Genomic DNA, 23,667 nt, shown 5'->3' with positions numbered 1-23,667 from the left:
GCCTGCACAATGCTTAGCACGTAGGGAGTGCTCTGCACATACATGTTGAATGAATGACTGACGGGTTCCTACATGCTCTGTGATTTTGTGCCACCCTCTTTTTAGAGCCCACAGTATCACCCATCATTCGTGGTATCAAACCCACTGATCATATGCCTTGTGTCGTCAGGACCCTTGAAAGGGAAATATGCGAGGGCAGCTCAGGCCTAGGTCTCTGGGTCCTCTGCCCAGTGTCTCCAGCACCCACCCCAAGAGACCTCCCCACCTCACCCCCACTCCCACCCCAAGTCTGTTCACAGGCAGTTGGGCATCACCATCCAGTCAAGGTTGACATGGGCAAACACAAGGGAGCCAGAGAGGGACTGAGAGGAAGACATCATCCCAGATCCTCCCCTCTCCCCATCCTCGCCCACCAGAAGACATTAAGAGTAAGGAGGGGACCCAGCAGGCAGGCCCTGTCTGTGGGGTGTGGTGGCAGCGTGGCTAGTTCCAGCCCCAGGTTTCCTGGGCATGGCTGAGATAGCCCCAGCTCTGCCACCTCCCACTTAGAGGAGGAGTAAGGAAAGCCTGCCATGTCTGAAGTCCTACATGGGCCCCTCCAGACGTGAGCCGGGAGCCCTAAGCCTGAGCCGGGGCTCAAGGTCCAGAAAAGAGGCTGACGCCAGGGAGGGCATTCGGTCTCCCAGATTTCCCCCCGCGGCGGCGGCTGGGCCACATGACAGCGCCAACTGAGGCGGGGAGTGGCTGTGTGGGAGGCCCGGGTACAGGGGGAGGGAACTCCTACCCCCGCCCAGGCCTTGGATCATTTGAAAGGCAAATGTGCTGGGTTGCCTAGGGAACAGAAGAAAAGGGACTTCCCTAGCACCGGTGACTAGTAAGGGATGGAGACGGGAGCTGTGATGCTGAGAAAATTGTTTCCAAAAAAAAAGTAAAAAGCGGTGACTAAGCAGCCCTGGTTATGTAAAGTGATCCCTGAGGAAGTGTGGGGAAAAGCCTGGAACCCACCCCCATGTCCCTCCGCCCCACTCCCAGCCCGGATCCTGCTGCCTCGGGAGTTTCCACCAGCTGCCCCCGCCCCCTGCTCCCCTTCTCCCCGGAACTCCCTACTCCTCCATCCACAGGACCTGGAGGAGGGGCAGGCCCCCAGCCCCAGCAGGACTCTCACTGCCAAGGGCAACCAGATGGGGTGGGCAGGGCACAGAAGAGGGGATGCCTTCCCTGTCCCAAAGGGGACAACTTGCAATGGTTCTGGGACCTCTGCTCAGAATAGGGCCCCCCAGAGTCAGCCCGACAGGGGACAAAGGGTCATTTGCCATCCCAGAATGGGGGGGCTGTTCCACTCCAAAGACAACGAGTTCCAGCTTTGACCCCCGATACAGCTGGTTGCCAACTGTGAGCTTGGGCAAGTTACCGAACATCTTTGAGCCAGTTCCCTTGCTGTGGATGGGAGATAACGTCTACGCCACAGGCTACTGGGGTTCCAGGCACAGGGTTGACACATGGCAAGCACTCAACACATGTTAGTTTCCTTTCCCCTTATCCAGAGGAACCCTAGAAACCCTCCGGTCCTTTTATGGAAGGGAATGTCTGAGGCTGGTCATTAGACTCACTCAGGAAGTGAGCAGTCAGGCCATCACTGTCCACATTCTTCCAGCTGGGAAGGGCCGCTGATCCAGGCACCTTATCTGCCTGGTGAGTTGTGCTAGGGTGAGTTATGCCTTCAGCCTCATAATTCCCACCCCAGGGATTCTCCCGCTTCCCAGGACTCTACCTCTGGCTGCCTAAAGGGCATCCTCTTGAGAGCAGCCAGCAAAGCAGCAGACCTCAAAGCATCAAGGAGATGTGGCATAGGCAAAGACACGAACACCTGTGGCTCCTGCAGCCTCCCGACGGTGCATCCTTGGGGAGGGAAGAGGACCCGGTTGCTCCCGACAAGCGGATTTCAAGGCAGGAGCTACTCTGGGCCTCAAAAAGTTATAGAAAGGGCCTGGGAAACAAGGGCCTCTGTCACCAGTGAAAGTGACTAGGCCTGAGTGAGGGAGGAGACTGTAACCCATCACCTGCCACAGGACACCTGGGAAGACACCCCACTTTCCACTGCGCCCAGCAGACTACTGTGCCGTCTTCTCTCTCAGGAGGGTTTGCACATCCAATCAAAAGCCCCTGGGCTGTACTTTAAGCCCTGTTTCCTCTCATTTGTCCTCCTAGGAAAATAAAAACAGCTAATCACCTTCTGTAAGCTTATACTTTAACAGCCCAAACTATGGAGAGAAACATCATGAGGGGACCAAGGCCTGAAACCTACTGTTTTCCCAGAAGTCTGAGGGATTGGAAAGCTTTGTTCCTTTTTAAGCACTGTCCCCAGCACTCCTCCTAGATAGACCCTTAAAAGCATCCCCTGAGTCGTCAGGACAGACCTTCCATGCCTCTGGAGCACAGGGTTGACTCCGCTGCAGAGGCCAAGGAGAGGAGCAGAGACCCCTCGGCAGAGGCTGTGGTGGCCTCCATCCCTTGCTGCCCTCCCCGCCCACTGCCCACTGGCAGGTCCTGCTCCGCCCCGCCCCACGCTGGGCTCAGGCCCTAGACTTGGTTCAAAGCCACCTTCTCCCAAGCCCAGCAACACCTACTGAAGGTTTTCTTCTCATCCTCAGCGCCTCTTCCATTTCCTGTTGAATTTCAGCTGAATCGCTCCTCTGGGAGAGTGGTCCTTCCTTGCCCTTCCCAGTGCTAAGCACAGTGCTAAACCTGCAATAAGTGATGGACAGGTATTTGTTGGGTGCACAAGCGTTCCCCGTGGAGAGACCACTGGCCTCCCGAAGAACTTTTCCTCTCAGTGGGGAGGCAGCGGGGCAGCGTGCAGCCTCGGTTTTTCAATCTGCCATATAGCGGGGGTGGGGGCACTTGTGGCTGGTGCACTAGATCATCTAAGACCCTTAAAGCTCTTGACCCAGTGCCTCTGAGACGCCATAAAAAGCACACCGGTCTTGGAGTCAGAGACATAAATGCATCCGGTCTGATCACCTCTTAGCTAGGTGACCTCTGGCAAGTCACTCACCTCTCTGCGCCTCGGATTCTCTATCTGTACATTGAGGCCAACAGCAGCGACCTCAGGGTTGTAGGGAGAATGAGTTCCTGGGACATCCAAGCTCCTCAGAAAACATTCAGTGAGTCCAAATATGGGGCACCTTGGACCCCACAGAGGTGCAGGGTTCTCCTGTGCCTGGAGTCTGGCTCCCTGTGGGTTTCTTTTCTTGGGCTCTCAAACTCTCCTCTGGCCTACAGGACCCGCACAGAGAGCCAGACTGCTGAGTTGGTGAGGAAACCCCAATCCCCACTGCCCCCACCTCCCCCACCCACCTTCCCACCACCTCCTCCCCAGAGGCTCATAATTGGTGCTGTGAGGATTAGTCACCATGCCACTGCAAGGCTGCCTCCCCCACCCCAGGCTCCCCACACAGGCAGACCGGCTGGATGCTTAATTGGAGTTCCTCACACCTCTGAGGACAGCCTTCAACAAGGTGACAAGTTCTCAGAGTCCCCACTGCAGAGGGGTGCCAATGAGGGGCCAAGGACTTCCTTTCCCCAAAAAGGCACCCTCCAGATGGCCTCAGCAGATCCGGGAGGGAAGGCTGGGAACCTCTCTCCATGCCCAGCACACGGACAAGAAAGGACTTCCAGAACCTTCTCTAAGAGGCTTGCTGGGAAGATCTCCACTCAGGCCTGTTCACCTCAGTAGAAAGGCTGGCCCCAGCCCAGCTCCATCAGCAGAGGCCTCTTTCCCCTCCCAGGAGCACAGGAGAGGGAAATGGGGACAACAGGAAGGCAGGGAGAAGTCACTTGGGTGGAGTCATTCCTATGTGCAGGGTACCAGGTGAGGACTGGAGAAGGCCAAGGGACCCGTCCACATTCATGCTGTGCCTGCCCTCCTGCACACATGCACCTGTGTGCCCCCAAAACTGCCCCTAAAGAAGACGTCCTAGAGACAGCAGGATCCCAGCTTACCGATTTGGCTGTCCCAGGATGGTTGGGGGTCATTGGGTCGGAGGAGTAATGTCACTCATCACCTTCTCAGCACTGAGCTGGGTGAGATGGACACACTACAGAGCTCAGAGGAGCTCAGGACAAGCAGGAGAGCCCAGCTTCAGAAGGCACTCAGCAACAGGGGTGCGGGAGGCAGCCCCCACCCCATTCCAGAGGCTAGAGGCAACCAGAGAGAGGAAGGGAACAGTGGTGGTTGCTGTCCTGGGAGTGCTGCTGTCCGAGGGGTTCTCCACTGTGGGACTCTGTTCCCTTTTCTGGGGAGACTGCCCCACCCTGAGTTAGAAGGGGATGGGTGATGGGAGGACTCGGAATGTGGTGATGGCCCTGGGAATGAGACAGCCAGGCTGTAATTCCTCTTTTAGGGTCTGGCAAAGCCAGAAAGTGAAAACCCTCCTCCCACACGCCTGCAGCCTCCCCAGCCTTGCCCATCCAACTGGACCCCTCAGCCTCCTACGAGGCTATCCTCAGCACCAGGAAAGTGCCTCATGGTTGGATTCTCTCCCCCTCGCAAGAGGAAAGCTGGGACTCAGAGTAGCTCTGCCATTCACAACATTTCCCCGCACCCCGGTCACCGCCCCCAGCTCTGGGGGTGACAGGAATGCTGTGCAGCGTGAGTGAGGAGGGAACCTGGCAGGGTGAGGAAGGCAGGGCAGGCTGGGAGCCAGCAAATGAACTTCCCTGCCTTTTTCTTGTTTTTACCGGGAGATCCTGCCAAATGTGCCCCGCCCATCTCCTTCAGAGGCCTGCCTCTCCCCCGAGGGTCCCCACTCTCCTCCCTGCCCCTGTTCCACCCCAGGCCAAGCCCACCTGGGCCCTGGCTCAGGTAGTTCTCACAACCTAGAGGGATCCCGCCCAAGAGCACATCCTCCCCAATCTAAAATAAACCCCACCTGGCTCTTAGGGCTCGCTCCTTCCGGGAGCCCAGGAAACCGTGGCCACAGCTGTCCTGATGGGCTCGCCGCAGCAACAGCCATTCTCTAAGTGCTCCGTGTGGCCCCCAGCTGGTGCGTTCCTCCTGAGGACAGGGCCGTGTCCTGCCCCTCTCCCAGCTCTCCTGAGTTTGGCTCAGGGAAACACTTCAGCGATTGGCTGCATGCACTGTGCTAGACCCAAGGCCCAGACCCGAGGGGAAGTGGAAGGAATAAAGAGATCAGAGAATGAGGAAGCAGGCAGGCCTGCCCTGCTGAGCCTCTTTCCCAGCCTTTCGCTTGTGTCCTCAGCCCACGCTGCCTGTCTGCACAACTGCCTCCTTTGCAGCTGCCTCCCCGGCAGACTTCAGCTTGTGCTGCCCCTGCCCCGCCCCCTCAACCCTTCCCTTGTCTCCACCCAAGCCTGCCCTCTCTGGGACCCGTCACAAGCCGGCTCAGTTTCCCCACCCACCCAAGCTGTGTCTCCATACCATCCTTCAGGTAGGCCTGGCTGCTGACATGAGGCCATGTTGGCCACCACCTTGGGTGCCCAGATCAGAAAAATGCCCAGCCAACCCTTCTCCACCTCCCATTCCATGACCTATTACTAAGCTCCTTACGTCGACAAGTGACTGTGTTTTAACCAGTTGGGAAACAGACAGAAGAATCAGTGTTTGCAGATAGAGACAGAAATAGCACCAAGAAAAGATAAGTAAAAATGCAGAGAAGCATGGACTGACAGAGAAAGCGGCGGTGGAGGAGGGTGAGAGAGGATGGCATGGGGTTCAAAAGCTAAACGCAAGGCAGCTGGTGTGCCCAGGAGGGCCCGCAGACCCTGGTTAGCCTAGCTGCTCTTCAAAGGGTTTCACATGTGGGGCACCCATGGAAAGCCCCCAAAAACCACATAACGTTGCTCTTGAAAGACGGTATTTACCAGCTTCAGCATGGATTGCTCTTAGTACCATGGAGAACTTTCATGTTTTCTGCCAAATCCCATCTATGAGTAAAAAGAGGGATGAAGGGATGGCAAAAGGTTTGCAACGGCTTCTGGAGAACCACGTACCCCCAAAATTCCTTGGCATGATCCTTGCGCGCAACATGTGAGCCCCAGCACCCGCATTTCAGGGCTCTGTTCTCCAGAGGAATTGCTGCCCCTCGCTGAGGCTTTCTAAGTGCCGCCCTGACATGGGAGTCAAGAAGGGGAGAGTCCGAGTGGTCCCCAGGCCCTGCAGAGGTGACAGTGTCTGCCCTGGGCAGCCCCGGCCACAGACCCACCTGCCTTCCCAGTTGGAGACGCCCCTGTACGTGCACACAGACCCCTGTTGTTTCAGGGGTGAGCCCAGACGACCCTGGCTGTTCCTGGTGGGGACAGATGGGCCAGAGAAGCTCACTGCCAACGCCTCCAGAACGGGAAACCCCCCAAGAGCCAAGGAGTCGGGCAACCCTTCCTGCCCACTCAGAGATTCCGGAAGCCCTTGGAGTCTGGAGAAGCCGCCTCCCCAACCTCTCTTGCGCTTCCCCTGTCTGTCTCCTTCTCCGCTCCTGTGAGTGCACAGGAGGGCTGCGGGAAGCCCCGTGTGCCTGTGATGAACGGAGCTAATTTCTGGTTTGCTGGTGCCGCAGAGACGCTGCTCCGCTCCCCTCCTTCCCAGCAAACCCTCTCCCACACACAGACAAATAGGCTGCATATTTAATTGGAATTCCTCACACCTACAGGGTAAAGCCTTGTCAGTAGAAATAGAGCCCACAGCCAGCTGGCTTCCCCCATTCCACCCACCTTGTCTCTTAAAAAGAAATCCCCCCATACGTGAACACCACCCACGGCCCTCGCGCGTCCCTCCCGGCATGGTTGTAAGGAGGGATTTGTTGGCAGTCATGCTCCTTTCCCAGGCTGCTACAGCTGGGCCCACCCGGCAGAGACCACCCAGAGGCTTCTCCCTGGCAGACGGGCCCCGACTGCCTTCTCACCGCCCACCTGGGGAAGCCCCTGGCCAAGGCTCTTGGGGCCCAAGTGTCCCCAAAGGGTGTTGAGCGGCACTGGCTGCTGAGAGATCAGAGATCAGGTGGTGTGGAGAAGGAGGGAGAAGAGAGCCATAAAGTCCTGGAATATTCCCCCGGAAGGGACCTGGGGGCCCAACCCTCCTGGTACAGGTGGGAAACCTCTCACACGGCTAACTTACGGCAGAGCTGGGTTGAGCTGGGTTCTGGATTCCAGCGACACCACTTTGCCCCTTACTCTGTGCCATCTCTTCCCATTCGGAGAAGGGGGTGGCACACAGAGGCTGGCAGGACTGAGGAAGAAGGACTCCTGGGGAGGAGCAGGTGAGGGACCGGAGGGCACAGAAGGGCAGGGAACAGAGGCGGGGGTGAAACAGACGGAGGAGTCCTCATGAGGGAAGTCAGTTTGGTTTATTTCCCATATGGCAACAGAGAAAGAGTTCTGGGCAAAGGAGCCGGAGCAGCCAAAGGTAAAGGTGGTGGCAGGCCTCGGGAGGCTGCACCCTCAGGATGGCCTCAGGGACGCCCCACCGGAGCTCTGCCCGGGAAACACAGCTGGCTGTCCTGGGGGGACACATGGGCCAGAGAAGCTCACTGCCAGCCCCCCCCAGAACGGGAACCCCCCTAAGCCTCATGTTGTGACCTCGGCATTCAGAGTCAGCAGCCTCAGTCACCTGTGGGTGATTTTTCTCCTGCCACCTTCTATCTGCAGCGCCTCCTTCCTCTCTGGCTAACGCTTCCCATCACATTGAGCCTGGCACAGGGCCACACCAAACCTATGTGTCAGCGAGTAGACAGCTGCCTATGGGGCTCTAAGGAGCGCTGTGACATCCTCGTTCTCCCCCACAAAATATCATCTCAGTTTGCCTGAAAGTTCACCATTAGTGACTCATTTCTTTGGGTTAAACATAGCCCTCCCTTTTTAAACGCAGCTGCTCCAGGAAAGGGTAGCTCATTGAGTTCTTAGCATCCCAGCATGAATGGGGATATAGATGAGATCTAAGAGGCCGAGAGGAAAGGAGGAAGTGGAAGTAGAAAAGGAGACGAAGAGGAGAAAGGACAGCTATTGAAAGAGAAGAAGAGACTAAAGAAAAGAGGTGCAAGAAGCAGCTCTCCTGGCCCGGAGAGCCGTCCGCAAGCCAGCACTGCTCCAGAGGCGAGGAAAGGGCGCCCTTGAGTTAGGGGCAGCCCTCCGTGACGGACGAGGACTTTCCCACCGTGCATCCTCATTTGATCCTCGTAGCTCTGGGGAACCAGAAAGAGGGAGGTTGTTGTGCCCGTTTTACAGCTGAAGAAACTGAGGCCTTTGGAGTTTGGAGGACTTGGCGTCTAGCCCGCACAGGGAAAGTCAGGACCCTCTACCTTACCTCCTTTGTACAGAACCTGTTGGGGTGCCCTCACCAGGCTTACCTTCTCCCCAACTCACCCGCAGTCCTCTGGTCAGAACAGGAAAGGTCCCAGTAGAGGAGCAAGAATGAAAACAATGCCAAGAAGGATGCAGGGAGAAAGAGAGGGTAACACAAGGTCCTCCGCAGGGGGGCAGCAAGCACACTCGGGGTCCTGAAGCCCCCGACCGAGCCAACGTGGAGAGGAGATGTGGATGGAGGGCAGAGCCCCCACTCCTCACTGGTATCAACCATTCTGATGCCAACATCACAACATCCCACAGGGTCTTCTGTTGGCAGCCAGACTCACCAAGCATCCATGCAGGGGCCAGGAAGGCCTGCGGAGGGCTGGGCTGGCCTTGGGTTTGAGGAGGAGGCTTGCTCGGGACAGAGTGGGGTAGGCTAGACCCAGGATGGTCCCCAGGCAGACAGTGAGGGAAGCAGGAAGAAACGCCAGGGGCCCTGCTGAGAAATCCCACAGGCTTCCAGCCCCAGCTCTTTCCCATTCCCTCCCATCCCTTCTTCTGTTCCCGCCTCTTTCTTCCCTCAGTCACAGTTCTGTCTTCAAGCTTTCCACCCTACAGGAAGTGGTCTGTCCGCCATATTGAAACTGTCCCCTATGGCTCCCTCTTAACGAGCCAGGTTAAATATGCTGTAATCAGAGTAATGATACACCTGGGCTGGTTCTTGGGAGAACTGCCTTTTGTACTGTGATAGGACATTAATAGCAATTATTCTGCTTTGTAATTGGAGCTTTAAATACTAATTCAAACAGCCAGAGGAAAACCAATTAGTGCTAATTTATCTCTATGTGTTTTCCAGAGCTGGTGTCTGTCACACTGTGAAGAAATAGGTTGGTAATTAGTACAGTTGGGTGGTAGATAGAAGTAATTATCGGATTCTTTCATTTTTCTTTGGAAAAAAAAATGGGTAGGGGGTGGGGAAGGCCAAGACAGGTTCTGTAAGTCTTTGTTCCCTTGAAGTTTAAAGGGAGGGCCCACAGTAGCTCTGGGACCCCAGCCCTCAGCATCCCAACTGTACAGATGTGTCTGAGAGACAGTGGGCTCTGGTGGAGGCTGCTTGCAGGCCTTACCAGGGGCCTCCAGCTAATAGACTCACAGAAGTACCACCAGCAACATTACAGGAAGCAGAGCATTTCCTATTTGTCTCGGGGAAAGGTTCGTAAGCCCCAGACAGCTGACCACAGGGTAAAGCAGACAGCGGGACCTGGGTCCCAGGCCCGCCTCTCAATCTCCAGCTGTGTGGCCTGAGCAAAGGCACTGAATCTCTCTGAGCATCAGTTTCTACGTTTTAAAATGGACATAATAACACCTACCTCACAAGGTTGTGGTAAAAACTGAATTAAATGAAATAATGTATACAATGTGCCTAGAACCCGGTAATAATAGGTATGAGTTACCGAGCGCTTACAATTGGCCTGGGACTCTTGCAGATGACTTTGTATATGTTATCTCCAACCCTTCAAAGCCATGGGCTGACTCACTGTGCCGCTTCATCCCCCTTCCCTCTCCTGTCCACACCTTCCCCAGCTGTACAGCTCAGGAGATGTTATTAATTTCACTGCCTCAATTTCCTCTTCTCTGTAAGGGGGTCATAATAGGACCTGCCTTACAGTGTTTTCGTGAAGATTACAGGAGACAACGATTGTAAAAGCTCTTAGCACAGTGGCAAGCAGGGAGCAGCACTCCATTATCATTATCAATATTATTATATTACCACTTCATTGCATATGGTTTGGTTGTAATCTATACAAATCCTCTATTGAAAGAGAGGTAGACATGGTCCTATAAATACATTTTACTAACTAGTCCACAAGGACTCATCAAATGCCCGTATGTGCTCACTGCCATAGGGAGCCTGTTCACACCACCTAGAAACATACAGCCAGACACCCTGAACGACAGGAGAGCAGGTAATAACGACATCTCACGGAGACTCACAGTTTACAGATGCCGTCACATACATGATTTCAATGCCTTTTCACAAGTCAGTGGGTTGAGAATTACTTAAATCCCCATTTTACAGGTAGGAAAGTGAGTTTAAGTGACTTGCTCAAGAAAGTGGTGAGATCAGAACACAAACCCAGGCTTTTTACTGCAAAACCTGCATTGGCGCTCACTAAATGCTTGTTGAACAGATGAATAAGTGTGCTCTCCACTAAACCATGTCACCCGAACTGCCCACGGGTATCTCACGTTGCTGTGCGAGGAGCAAAGCTGATGAGGGGAGAGACAGGGCAGAGGTACGGCCATCTTCAGAGGAGAGTGGGCACGGCAGAGCTGGACAGCTTCGCTCAGCCTGGGCAAGGCTTCGTAACGTGTTGAATTAGGAGGTGGGATTGAAAAATTGGGAGATTGCATCTAATAGTCTGGGTGAAGATCTGGCAACCCAGGCCATCTCCTGTTCTCACAGCCCTGCCTCGCCCACCCAGGGACCGGCCTGGACCCTGTAGGCGTCTGAGGTGGGCCAGGCCCCAAGGAGGGGCATTGTGGGGAGGGACGGGGAGGAAGGCGTGGAGGGTGTGGCCGTCTCCTGCAGCTACTTACTGCTTCCACAGACAAGGCAGCCAGGGGCTGAGGTGCCGCCTGCACTCTGCCCACCAGCCACTCACTGAGCCCCAGAGCTTCCTCCACCCAGAGCAAGGGGAACCTTCTTCCTAATCACACAAATGTGCCCGCCATATGCTTGCCAAGCTGTGGGCTTCCACCCAGAGGGACTCCTGTTTCCTGTGGGCTAGTGGCTGCCCCAGATTAGACATGTCTTGGAGACAGAATTTGAGAAGGTTAGACTGGCCAAGGTGGCGGAGTGGACCAGAGGGGATCAGAGAGACCGAGGGGAGGCGTGTAGACAAGGTAATGGTGGCAGGAATGGGGAGACAAGGAAAGAAAGAAAAGGGCAAGGGACTGACTGGGTGTGGCTCCTGGGGGAATGATGAGCAATTCTAATTTTCTTCTTTTGGTTATTTGTATTTTCTAAATTCCCTATACTGAGCATATTTCTCTTTTATACTAAGAAAAACAATGAAACTCATTTTTAAAAAAGGAAGGGACATATGCTAGAGACACTTTGAGGGAGCAACTGACAGAATTTGATAAGTGACTAGAAAAGGGTGATAAAGGAGAAAGAGGAATCAAAAATAACTCCGTGTTTCGAGACTGAGTGATAGGGAAAATGACAGAGAGGGAGAAGTCAGGGGTGGAGCCAACAGTGGGAAGTGATCCCGTTGGTTTCAGACTGTGAAGCTGAGCTGCCGCCGGCCAGACCTTGCAGGGAGTTCATGCAGCAGGAGAGGAAGAGCGACCCAGAAAGGAGAACTGAGGCACAGAGTCGGGAGAGCCGTGCTCGCTACTGCAGCCCTGGGGTGGAGAACAGAATACGGGACACCCTGACTGAAACGCTCAGTCCAGAGCTTCAGACCTCGTGTCTCAGCAGGGCCTCTAAAAGAGAGGGCCCAAGACAAGGCTGCGGTAGACCCACCTGAACGGCCTTCCTGGGCTTGGAATTGGGCTACTTGGTGGTGTGTGGAGCATGAGCCTGAGGGAGGCCAGGACAGGCTCCATACATGACAGAGAGCCAGGTGGGGATTGGAGGCTGTTGGGCCTGAGACCCTGCAGGCTGAGGTGGCAGAAGACAGAACACACTGGCTGTGAAGTCCCAAGGGTCCCAGTGTCATTGGTGATGGCGATAAGGATGGAAGGCGAGTGACCTCATCTCTGGAGGAAGAGGAGCCATTTCTCACATTGAGAAGGGTCCACCTGAATCCTAGCTCCCAGCCAACCTCCCCCCGCCACCTTCCCCCAGGTGCCCGTAAATGCATTGTCGGTGCACAGAAACCCATTCTGCCTGCTCCCGACGTGACTGGTCTGCAGGAGCTTTGGAGCGCTGGAGCCTCAGAGAGCAACTGACCCAGGCCATGCAACACCCAGGACAGGAAACGGCTGTTCCCTCTGGCCTCTGGAACCGCCTGCCTTCTATCTGCTAGTAACACAGCCAAGGGTGAGCCTCCTGAGGCTCTGAGTAAAAAGCTACATCCTGACTGGGGCAGGCCAGCAGGCCAGCAGCAAACCTGTTGCCTCTTGCAATCAGGTCACCCCTCTCCTCCTCCCCATGCTGCCCTGCCCCCCACCCCCTGCACCAGCCCTTGGGCACCTGGCACCTCACTGAATGGCCATCCCTTAAAAGACTTCGCAGTGACTGAGCCTGAGGCCCCACCCGAGGCTGCGTCACTGTCTCCTCGGCAACCGAAGGGGTGGGTGAAAAGTAACCCACAAAGCAAACAAAATGAGCACCACATGGGCAGCCAGGAGAGTCACCTCAGCATCCTGGGCTATGGACCGCCTTTTGCCTCCTTTTGCGCAGCTGCTCTTTGGCGCCCCTGAGAGCCCCAAGCCCCAGGCGGGGAGCACTTCAAAACAGGCAGTGTAACGTGCATGCTCTCGCTCTGCTGGGAGCTGTCCCACCAGGAGAAATGAGACTATCCGGTGAGGGTCGCACCTCTGCCCAGACATACTGGGCACTAATGAGACAAGGATGTCAGCCCTGAAGTCGTCAGCCAGGAGGTGGCTCTGAGGAGCACAGAGCCACCCAGGACAGCTCACGGCCAGTAGCTGCCTCCAGAAAAGGCCTGATGCGACCCCAGTGTTCCCAAGGCTTCTATGCTAAAAATCCTCAGCGGGAACCTGAGAACATCCGGGGAACTGTCCCTGGGCGCTGTAGGAAACCCTGACGGGTGCATGCCTGAGATGCCAAAGTGCTTCTCAAATAATTTTTTATTAAGTTACAAATATATACATCAAAAACACAGATCTTAAGAGTAAAACTTCAGGGTTCTGTACCCATTGACTTAGGCCATTCGGGCTGCTATAACAGAACACCGTAGACTGGTGGCTTATAAACAAGCCTGAGATGGGGTGCAGCACAGCGGGCTTCTGGTGAGGCCTTCTGGGTTTCGGAGCCAACCTCTCCAAGTGAGCCCCAGTGGAGGAGGGCAGGGACGGGGGAAGCAAGCTCTCCCGTGACGTCCATGAGGGCACTAATCCCATCCTGAGGGCCCCACCCTCACGACCTCGTCTAATCCTAATTACCTCCCAAAGGCCCCACGTCCTAATACTCCAGGGGGTAGAGTTTCAACACGTGCGTTTTGAGGGGACACATTCAATCCATAACACCATGTAACCACCATCAAGATCAAGACATGGAATATTTCCAGTGCCCCAGAAGGCTCCACATGCCTCTTGCCAGCCAATCCCCGCCACCCCGAAGGTGACATTGTTCTGACTGCTGCCGTCGTCAGTCAGGCCTGTAGTGAGCTTCGTGAGGGTGGAACTGTGCCTCTGGTGCCCCTTCACATCCGGCTGCTTGCATGGTATTCTGTCTTCAGAGGCGACCACATTGTTGCAGAAGGCAGTGGTTCCTTCTCTTCTCTCACTCTGCAGCGTACCTAGGGCTTCTAAATTTCTCAAGAGCTTCACATTTGTTCAAGTCAGTGACTTGCAACTGTTACTTCCACCAGGCCACGCGTGACCACAGACATCCGTGCCCAGGCAAGGCCAGGTTGGGCTCAATTCTAGGGTGCACCCTTTCCTATCCCACTCAAGAAATCACATAGGAATGTGAGCGGGTATGACGATATGATGGGGATGACCTTGAATGCCCTCTAATTTGCAAAGAATGGGGGGGATTATTTGAAAACTGTGGCACTTTATTATTAGTAACATATTTGTTTGTGACACATCCTATAACCACTGGTAGCACATCAGTGTGTCACAGCTTTTAGGCTGAGAACTGCTAGTCGAGGTGGTATGATTTCAGACGTAAAGGAAGGCCATTTCCTGCCCCAAAATCTCTCTTTCCTCCACCCCACTGCTTCCTCCGAAGTTTCGCCCCAGTCAATTTATGGCGTTTTATCAGGCAGCCACAGTGCCCTCTTTAAAATGCAGGACCTCCTAAGGGGAGAGAATCCGTTCAGCCCCCAAGACCTGAGTGTGGCTCAGGGGGGCCGGGAACTCACGTGTGCTGACAGTTGACTGCCCGTCTCGTGCTGTGCGGGACACGTTTCCACTCTTCTTCTCTCCATCCCCACAGCAAAGTCATGAGGGTGGTATTGTTATCCCTACTTTACAAAGGAGGAAACTGAGGCATGGGGAGATTCCATAAGTAGCCTAAGGCCACACAACTGTCAGGTGGCAGAAGCAATCATTCAAACCAAGTTCAGTCTCCTCCGAAGCCCATGTTGAGACCCAGCTGGGTGGCCAGGAAGAACTAGGCATCTGGGAACAAGGAGAGAGGGGTGTAAGATGCTGTGCTGAGGAGAGAAGTGATGCCTGCCGTGAAGCAGAGTGTTAGAAGAAAAAGAGAGCACTTTCATACTGGATTGCACATCTCCTGGGGGCTGCCACCCAGAGCCAGTGGCAGGTGCATCACGGGGGCATTCTGTCCACCACCAGCACCAATCCCTCCTCCATTCTTGGGGACCACCAAGGCCAGGCACAGGGATGTGTCATGGGTACCCGCTCACATCCCTACAGAGATGTGCACAGACATTCCTGTGTCTGAAGGGCCAGTTTCTTCATGCGCCTCTTGGGATGCAGAAGAACGCCAATTTGGAGACTTTCTGGTGCGTTAACTCCATGCCAAGCACCCTGTATGCAGTATTTCAACCTCTAGAGAGACCCTGTAGAATGGATATTCTGAGGCCCTTTTGGAAATGAGAAAGCAGTGCTCAGACAGTTAAGTAAAGCGCCACGAGGCTGTAAGCTCCATGAGGGCAGAGACCGTATCTGTACTGGGTACCACCTACTGCTAGCATCTACCACTATGCTGGAGTACTGGGGGTTTAACAGTCACTCAGAGGTGTATGGCCCTGTCTGCCCGACCCTGAAGAGCACGTCCTCCTCCCCGGAAGGCCTCACTGCAACAGCAGTGGGCAGAGAAGCAGCGTGAGGGTGAGGAAGGCCTGACTCCGGGAAGGAGGCATGGGCTTTAGAAGGAAGAGGTGTATTTAACGGATCCATCAGGTGAGGCCAAGGCGTGGGCTGCCATATCTGTTGGTGAGGCAAGAGTTCTTCCTCAAAAATAGGACCTGCACCCCCATCATTCCACCATCATATGTTTACTCCCTTGGGTCTTAAATGTTGAAGGTTATGGTTACACAATTCACTAAACCTACTCTGTGCCAGGCGCTGTGTTGGGCTGTAAGATAACAAAATGCATAAAATGCAGTGGTGTCCTCAGGGCCTAGAAAAGGACAGGAGCAAAGCTCGTGATTGCCACGAGCTGTGGAGAGGGCCCACCCGGGTGGGGGGCCACCACCCACGAGGCACCTACAACGGTACTGGGCAGGAGCGTTGATCAGACACGCACGCAGACCAGGGAGCTTGCATGTGATCCTGAAGTCAGTGAGGAATCTTGTGGAAGGGGTTTCAGCAGGAGAGTGACAAAGTCAAACTTATTTTCTATTGTGCCAACTTTGGCCGTATGGGTGATGGAAGGGATGAGAGGGCGGAGGCAGGGGACCCCTCGGAAGCAGCTGCAGTAGTCCAAGCATAGGCTCATGTGGGACTACGTTAGTCTCTGAGAGGAGATGCTCCTAAGAAAGAACTGAGAGAAGCAAGTGGCTTCTGGATGTGAAGGGGTATGACGAGCCGAAGCGCCCAGCTCGGCCCCTGGCAGAGCCAACTGCATGATTTGCAGAACCCAGCGCAACCTGGAAATGTGGGACTCTGCCTGGGGTGGAGGTAGTTAGTCTCCCCTTCCTGCAGGCCCACCACCCCAACTCATGGTGAGGGGCATCCCCCAAGGATTGCAACCTCCACACCAAGACATGCTTGGTACCCGGATTGGGGCTGCGCAAGGGGCCTCTGCTGAGTCACCTACTGAATGCTGCCTGCTGGGGACAGGGGTGGCCACTGTTTGTCCCACCCCAAGACACTGTGGGGTGAGTCCCCGACCCCAACTCTGCACCTGAACCTAGGCTCATTCTGAGAGGAGAGGGTGGCAGCAGTCACAGAGTGGGTAGGGAGGTGGCAGGAAGTGGAACCACACATCAGCCGAGGCCCCAGATCCCCAGCACATGCTCCACTGTCCCATCAGACTTCACTTACAAAATACAAATTGAAAGATTAAGTTGCTAGAAATTTGAGAACAACGACTGCAGGGCGTTAAATCCCAAACGCGGGCCACTTCAGAACACAAGGCCCTGTGCACTGCACTGGTCACACACCCATGAAGCCAGCCCTGGTCCCTGGACACCCTGGGTAGACAGTGGGGCTGTCAATTAACAGCACATTCTGGAAGATTCTGGAGGACCCTAGCATATCAAGTAATCCATCTGTAGGAAATAAGCTGGGCTCGAGGAGAGAGCAGAAGGTGGGAGTCAGCACCGGAGCAACAGGCGTGTCCGGGGGAGTGGACAGGTACAGAGGCAGCCTTCTCAGCTTACCCAGGGTGCAGGCGCTGCGGGTATGCAGCAGGATGGGGGTTTGCGCACACACACAGATGCACGTGCGTGCACACACACGTTAGATTTGGGAGCTTTAATAAAAAGCATTGCTGGTATCCCTCCACCCAATGGAATCCCAATCTCAAGTGACCGGCACTATGAGGTGTATTTGGGTCATAGGCACAAGGCACACTCTGGACTGAAGTTCAGATGTACTGCCATTTTTTCTTCTTCACCGGTACATTTCTCCGAGTGATTTCACATAAGAAAAACGGACCAGAAAAAGTTAAGGGAGGAACACACATAAGAAGCTGCTGAGCATTTCCCCTGCGGAGGAGCAGCTCTGAGAACAAACTGCTAGTCCCTCTGGGACGTAAACTCCGAGAGACTGGGTAGACGGGGAGGCCCCGCCTACTGCCTCCACAGGAGGAATGCTCCCTCTCCGGAGCAGATCCTCTTCACGCCTCTCTGCACTCCCGGCACTGCACACCTGGCACGCAGGGTCCCCTAGTGAAAGCCGAGCAATGAATGAGGGCGATAACTGGAAGCAGTCACGTGGGAGAAAATCAGTGTCCTTTCGTGGGGTGCAGGTGGAACTGCGACCATGGCAGGGACTCTCTGGAGGCAGATGCCTCACACTAATAACAGCCAGCCTTAGATAGCTTAGTCAGCTGGGCACTGCTTGACCAAGCCCTGTAAGGCAGGCACCCATATTATTCCCATTTTACAGATGAGGAGGAAACAGAAGCTAAAGAAATGCTAAATCACTCATCCAAGGTCCCAGAGCTGGGAGGTGGCAGTGCAGGATTTGAACCAGGCACCCCAGCTCCCATGTGCATTGCTCTCAAACTCCTACTTGTAACCATGAGAGCTGCACAATGACCATCTGACTGCTATGGGAGGGGGTCGCCAACCCACCCATCCCTGGAGGAGCCAGAGCCAAGAATGCGCAGTGCCAAGGTTGGGGGCCCTGGGAAGGAGATTCAAGCAGCAGCCAGAGGGGTGGGCCAGATGCCTTTCCAGACTCCTTCCAGCTCTCAGGGAGGATAACGCTGTGTCTCCGTCCGGTCCTGCTGCTACAACAACTGCCATAGACTGAGTGCTTAAAAAACAAACGTTGACTTCTCAGAGTTCTGGAAGCTGGGAAGTCCCAGATTGAGGCGCCAGCAGACCTAGTGTCTGCTGAGAGCTGCCTTCTCCCTGTGTCCTCACGTGGCCGCCCAAGAGAGCAGAGGGAGGAAGCAACCTCTCTCCTGCCGCTTCTTGTAAGGGCACCAATCCCATCATGAGGGCTCCACCCTCATCACCTAATCACCTCCCAAAGGCCCCTCCTCCTAACACCGTCATACTGGCGTTAGGGTTTCAACATTTGAATTTGGGGGACGCCAGCATGCAGACTCTGTCATCTTCTTCCTCTGCCCTGATCATTCTTGGGAGGGAAGAGTCACCTGGAGTTACTCTGGTCGAAGTGGAAAGATTGCTGGCCTGGGAGTCAGGACCCCGGACTCCACCCATACCTGCAGGCAGCTCAGTGACAGTAGGTGAATTCCAAAGCCCCTCTTGCTAGAGGTTCCTCAGCAAATCTCTAATCCCTTCAACTCCAAGATCCCACAGTTCTTTGGTTGGCCTGGGGAAGGCAGAGGAAGACCACAGCAGGGAGGCGAGGCCCCGCCTACTTCCTACACAGGAGGAATTCTCCCTCTCCGGGCCCTGCAGTCTCTCCCATCTTTAGAGCCATGGTAATCGGAGGCCTGACCAAGAAGAAACCTGTTGGGTCAATATCAGGCCATCCATCCCCGTGGAAATTGGCCTTTTCCTCTCTCTGGGACTGAGAATAAGAGAATCTAGGGCATCTCGAAATTGATCTTGCTCTATCTCAGCCATGGGCAAGGGCTACTGTCAGAAACACCAAGAAAAACTGATGGAGTGGAATTCTGGCTACATCTGTAGACAGGCATTTTGAAGGGCCACCCTGCATTTTTGCTGGAATGCTCCCTGCCACATGGTTTTCCACCCTCTGTGGCTTTTATAGATGTATATTTATATACATAAAAATCTCTCTTTCCCTGAGGGACAGTGAAGCTCAGCCAAGTGGGAATTCAGTGGGATCCAGAAGACTTTGTCACGAAGCAGCTGCACCGAGGTGGGAGCAGGGACTGTGTATTCAGGACATCACCTGGTTAATAAAAAATTGCTCAGGCCCCAGGAATACGTGAGATTTCTTTTTCTTTTTTTCTTTCCTTTAAATTAATGAAGGGTGTGTCGTTTGCCCCATTTTTGCCGATTTAAATTGCGAATTTTTTTGAGACAATGAGCAAACTAACAGCAGGGGTTAATAATTTGTTAAAGGGTGGGGGTAGAGAGGCGTCGGGGTTGGGAAAGGGGGTTGGAGGGACTGGAATCTGCCAGGAGCAGCAATGAATGCAGAGTTATGCCTCAGGCATAATATATCAAAGAAAATATAATGCATCCAGCTTAAAACTAATGATTGCCATATAATTAGATGAGAAGCATTGTGCTATAAATGTGTATTCTTTAGCGTGCTGTGATTTTACTGTAAAAAAAAGAGAGAGAGAGAGGGAGAGAGAAGGAGACAGAAAAACACAGAGCCCAGCAACATACTATAAAAAGAACCTTCTGTTGACTTCTCTGCTGTTTAGTATTCCTTGGCTGTTCTCCCCTGGGAGTGTGTAATTAGTGCTTTATGAAGAGTACATTTAAAGCAGCTTAATATTCACCTCATTCAATCTGAAACAATGTGATCCATGCTTAGACAAATCAGTGCTCCTTGCTGACATAATCTGTCAGAACATTACCTCTGAAAAGACCTTTCAAGAGGTTTGGATGTTAATTAGTTGTCTATCATGTATAAACAGAGCCGTGAGCAGAAGGGGCTCCAACGGGCCAGAGGGATACGTTGGGAAATGCATTCTGTATGAACGCCGCCTGCAGGGGGGTCTTCTCGCTCTCCCCGCCTCCCCCTACACCCCGCCTCCCACGTGTCAGCAGCCACACGGGCTTTGGACCTCTTCCAGGCAAGAAGAGAGCCTTCCAGTTGGCTTTAAGGGGCACCGCCAGCCCCCAGAGGGGACTGTGAAGGCTGAAGGGGTTCCCCCACACACTACCCCGCCACACCTGCCCCCGAGGCCCAGAGCCTCCCCAGGACAGGGCCACCTGTGAGGTGTGGTAGGAAGCATGACCTCATAGGCCCACCTGGGCTTGCTGGGAGGCTCCGGGCTTTGGGGCCTGGCTGGGTCCCGCCTCCCGTGGGTGGAGAGGGCCATGAGGAGACGGAGAAGCCAGAGTTCTCATGCACATCTCCCAACTCCCCCGAGACCTCTCCTGCTCTGGGAAGTCAGTCTTCTGTAAACTGAGTGCATGGTGCAAGAGAGGACCCATCCACGGCGGAATTCACGCACTCACAACTTCTTTAACATCCCAGACTCACAGAGGGCCAGCCAGGTTCAGAACCTGCAGGGCACGTGGTCCAGGCCCTGCCTCCAGGGTGAACTTTTGTCAAAGAGCATCCTGCAAGGACCCGGGTCAAGGCTCTGCCTATGTAAGCCATCTAGGGATTCGAACTAGCTGTCCTTTATTCTGGACTTAGAACGTCCGCGTGTGAAGCACTTCCTAGCATACTGAAGATGCTTACTAAGGAGTAGGTCAGGACAGCTTTCTGCTGTTCTCACCAGGCCAGGGAGACAGGACGGTGTGGCAGCCGGCAGCAGGAGCCCCCTTCCCCAACAAGGGTCAAGTGCCCCCCACCCACTCAGCTGTCTCCCCTGCTGGTCTTCCTTTCCCCCTCCCAGGCACCCCACCTTCCTTCAGTGGCTTCGGCCCCCACAGCCTCCTTATTCAACATTCCCTCCATAAGCATCCACTAAGCACCTACTGTGTGCACTGCAGTGTGCTCCATTCTAGGGCAACGAACATGAGTGAGGCACGGGCTCTGCTCATGAGGCATTTACAGACCTATAAACGTATCCTCATGGTTTGGGGTAATTACAAGTAAGGTAAGGGAGGCAACATAAGTCAGTGGGTAAAGGGAGGGCACTGGAGTCAAACTGCCCAGATTCAGATCCCAGCCTTACCACCTGACAGCTGCGTGAACTTGGGCAGCTTATTGAGCTGCTCTGAGCTTCAGTTTCCTTATCTGCAAAGTGGGGCTAAGACTATCCGCCTCGTCAGTCTGTGAATGTTAAATACGAGCTGCAGTGAAGCACCCCACACAAGGCTTAGGGCGTAAGGAGTGCTGACCTCAGGTCTGCCCTTTAAAATAGCACAACAGGAGGAGCCCAATCAAATGCCAGAAGGTGGAAGAGGGAGGGACTAACTGTGCCTGGGTAGTCTTGGTAGGCTTCCTAGAGGAGGTGACACTTGAGCTGTGTTTTAAAGGACTAAGAAGTTTACCAGGTAAAGAAGCAATGGAAGGGCTTTTTCTAGATAGAGGAACACTGCCTTACAGGTGGGAGGGGGCACAAAAATGAGCAGGATGTGTGGGATATGACCACATGGCCCTTGCACTCCATGTCACAGTGCTGAGTTACAGCCTGGGAGGCCGGTCCTAGGTGACGCCCTCAGAACCAGCCAGGGGCGGCACAGGTACACCACAGGCCATGCTCCCAGTTCCACAGCTGGGTGACGATGGAGTTCTGACAGCTGAGGAGCTGGTCACTTCCCCCTATACTACTCAAAAGGAAGAGTCATGCTCTCAAACGCCCCTGGCCCGGTGTCCACTCAAACCTGAGCCCACAGGCAGAGCTAGGGTCACATGAGGGAGTGGGACATCAGAGAAAGCAGGATCGCACAGGCTCCGGGCAGGTCTCACCTGCTCCAGCCCCTGTGGCCGTGAGCCGCAAGCCCTCTGCAGGGCCTGGGCTTGCCAGGAAGCGGGTGTGCACCTCCAGCAGTGCGCCCGGGATGCAGAAGGCGCTCAGTACACGGTCGCTGTGACTGCTGATGAAAAGAGCTTGCTCTGCTCCTCGCTTTCTTCAGAAGTGCTGTCCTCCTCTAGCCTTTCCATTGACAAGAAGCCAAGACTCAAGGGGACCAGGTAGGCCCCTGTGTTCCCTGGGCAAAGCCCTGGGCCTCCCTGGCCCCTGGTCTATGTGGGGTCTCTTCTAGCCCTGCAGACTCCCAGACCCCACTCCCGCCCAAGACAAAGCCGAGGTCTCCAACCCCCACAACAGCCCCTCAACGTAACCCCAGGTCTTCCTTTCCTCATGAAACTCCAGCCCTCTTCCCTGAGGCAAGGCCGCAGTCACCATATAAAATATCCCAGACACTAGGAGAGGGCTGTCCTACAACACCAAGGACAGTGTTGGCCAGCCTCTCATGCAACAGTCATAATGGTGGCAGCCCCCGCCGCTCGGGCGCCTGTGACAGGGCAGCACTCCATGCGCAGGGCTGACACAGCCCCGTGAAGGAGGCACTGCTACAGCCACAGGCCAATGAGTGAACTAGTCTGAGAGAGGACGAACGAGGGGACCAAAGGCAGACAGCTACCCTGGGGTTCTAGGCCTTTTCTGTCTACTTCCAAACTCCCCTCCACCCACCTTTACCCTGGACCAGGGGCAGCAAACTGCAGCCCGTAGGCCAGATCAGCCCATTTTTGTAGGGCCTATGAGCTAAGAATGGTCTCACGTTTTTAAAGAGCTGTAAGAGAAGAAACAAAGAACATGCGCCCACAATCATATGTGGCCACCAAGCCTCAAACATCTACCCTGTGGGCCTTTGCAGAAAGTGAGCAGCCCCACTAGGGCCCATGGGGCCGCACAGGGAACACCCGATTCAGTACCAGACATTGGCACTGAGTGAAGAAGACACAGGAGGGAGGATAGACATTTGACCAGGACAGTCCTGCTCTGGGACCCAAAGCTCAAAACCACTTTTAAAAAGGTCTTTACTAGCTAGAGGGGCCGGCCCGGTGGTGCAGCAGTTAAGTTCCCACGTTCCACCTCGGCAGCCCGAGGTTCACCAGTTGGGATCCCCAGAGTGGACCTATTCACCGCTTGTTAAGCCATGCTGTGGCAGGCATCCCATGTATAAAATAGAGGAAGATGGGTACAGACGTTAGCTCAAGGCCAGTCTTCCTCAGCAAAAAGAGGACGATGGGCAGTGGATGTTAGCTCAGGGCTGATCTTCCTCAAGAAAAAAAAAGGTCTTTACTAGAGATGAAATCAGGCTAACGGGAACACCAGTAGTTTCTCTGTGTGCAGGCTTTATAGTTTATGATGAAATATTTCACACGTGTCTATTTCATATAGTTAGTATCCCCATTTTCTGAGTGAAAAATGGAAAAGCTGAGAGGTGAAATGATTCCTTTAGGGGCCCCTGGTGAATATACTCCCCAGGTCCCACGATCTCAAGGCCAGTGTTTGTTCCATCACACCACAGCTGCCTCTGAGCCCCAGGGCATCCGGGAAGGGAAGCTGGGGAGCGTGAGCTGATGAGGGGCTGGAGGCGACAAGCCAGGAGGGTGGTGACCGTTAGTCCCAGCCGCCTCCCTCTTTTCATACAGATTGAATATATATACATCTCTGATTTCCTTTTTCAATACAAGCCCAACTATCTTGGAGCTGTTTCAGCCCTAAATCACCCCTCAGGAAGAGCACCCCAATTTGCTATCTCTCAGCTGTGATTCTAGCCCACATTCATCAAGCTAAACAACTGCCCTCAAGGGCAGGGGTGTCTGATTTCCAGTCCCGGCTCTCCCACCAGCTGGCTGTGTGACCTAGGGCAGCCCACTGTCCCTCTGTGCCTCCCTTTCCTCCTGGGAAATGGAAGCGAGGATCACTCGCCACCCTCCTCAGCCCACAGGGACTCCGTGAGAGTGAGCAGATCGTGTCTGTGTGCTGCTGGGTGAGAGGAGGCA

At 54.5% G+C, this 23,667-nt stretch overlaps 1 protein-coding gene and 1 long non-coding RNA gene across 2 annotated transcripts in view; one reads left to right on the top strand and one right to left on the bottom strand.

The window, feature by feature from the left end:
• The window catches only part of PEBP4 (phosphatidylethanolamine binding protein 4), a 186,343-nt gene that overhangs the window by 123,115 nt on the left and 39,561 nt on the right, over window positions 1–23,667 (top strand).
• LOC111772491 (uncharacterized) overlaps window positions 2,067–23,667 on the bottom strand; it is a 58,548-nt gene continuing 36,947 nt past the window's right edge. The window contains exons 4-5 of the long non-coding RNA XR_011436648.1: window positions 2,628–2,745; window positions 2,067–2,204 (exon numbers count right to left, since the gene is read on the bottom strand). This is a non-coding gene — a long non-coding RNA (uncharacterized lncRNA). The remainder of the gene's footprint in view (window positions 2,205–2,627; window positions 2,746–23,667) is intronic.

The sequence above is a fragment of the Equus caballus genome, chromosome 2 (assembly GCF_041296265.1).
Source record: "Equus caballus isolate H_3958 breed thoroughbred chromosome 2, TB-T2T, whole genome shotgun sequence".
NCBI classification, from domain to species: domain Eukaryota; kingdom Metazoa; phylum Chordata; class Mammalia; order Perissodactyla; family Equidae; genus Equus; species Equus caballus.
Note: the sequence above shows the minus strand (reverse complement) of the source record. Positions and strands in the feature narration are given on the sequence as shown.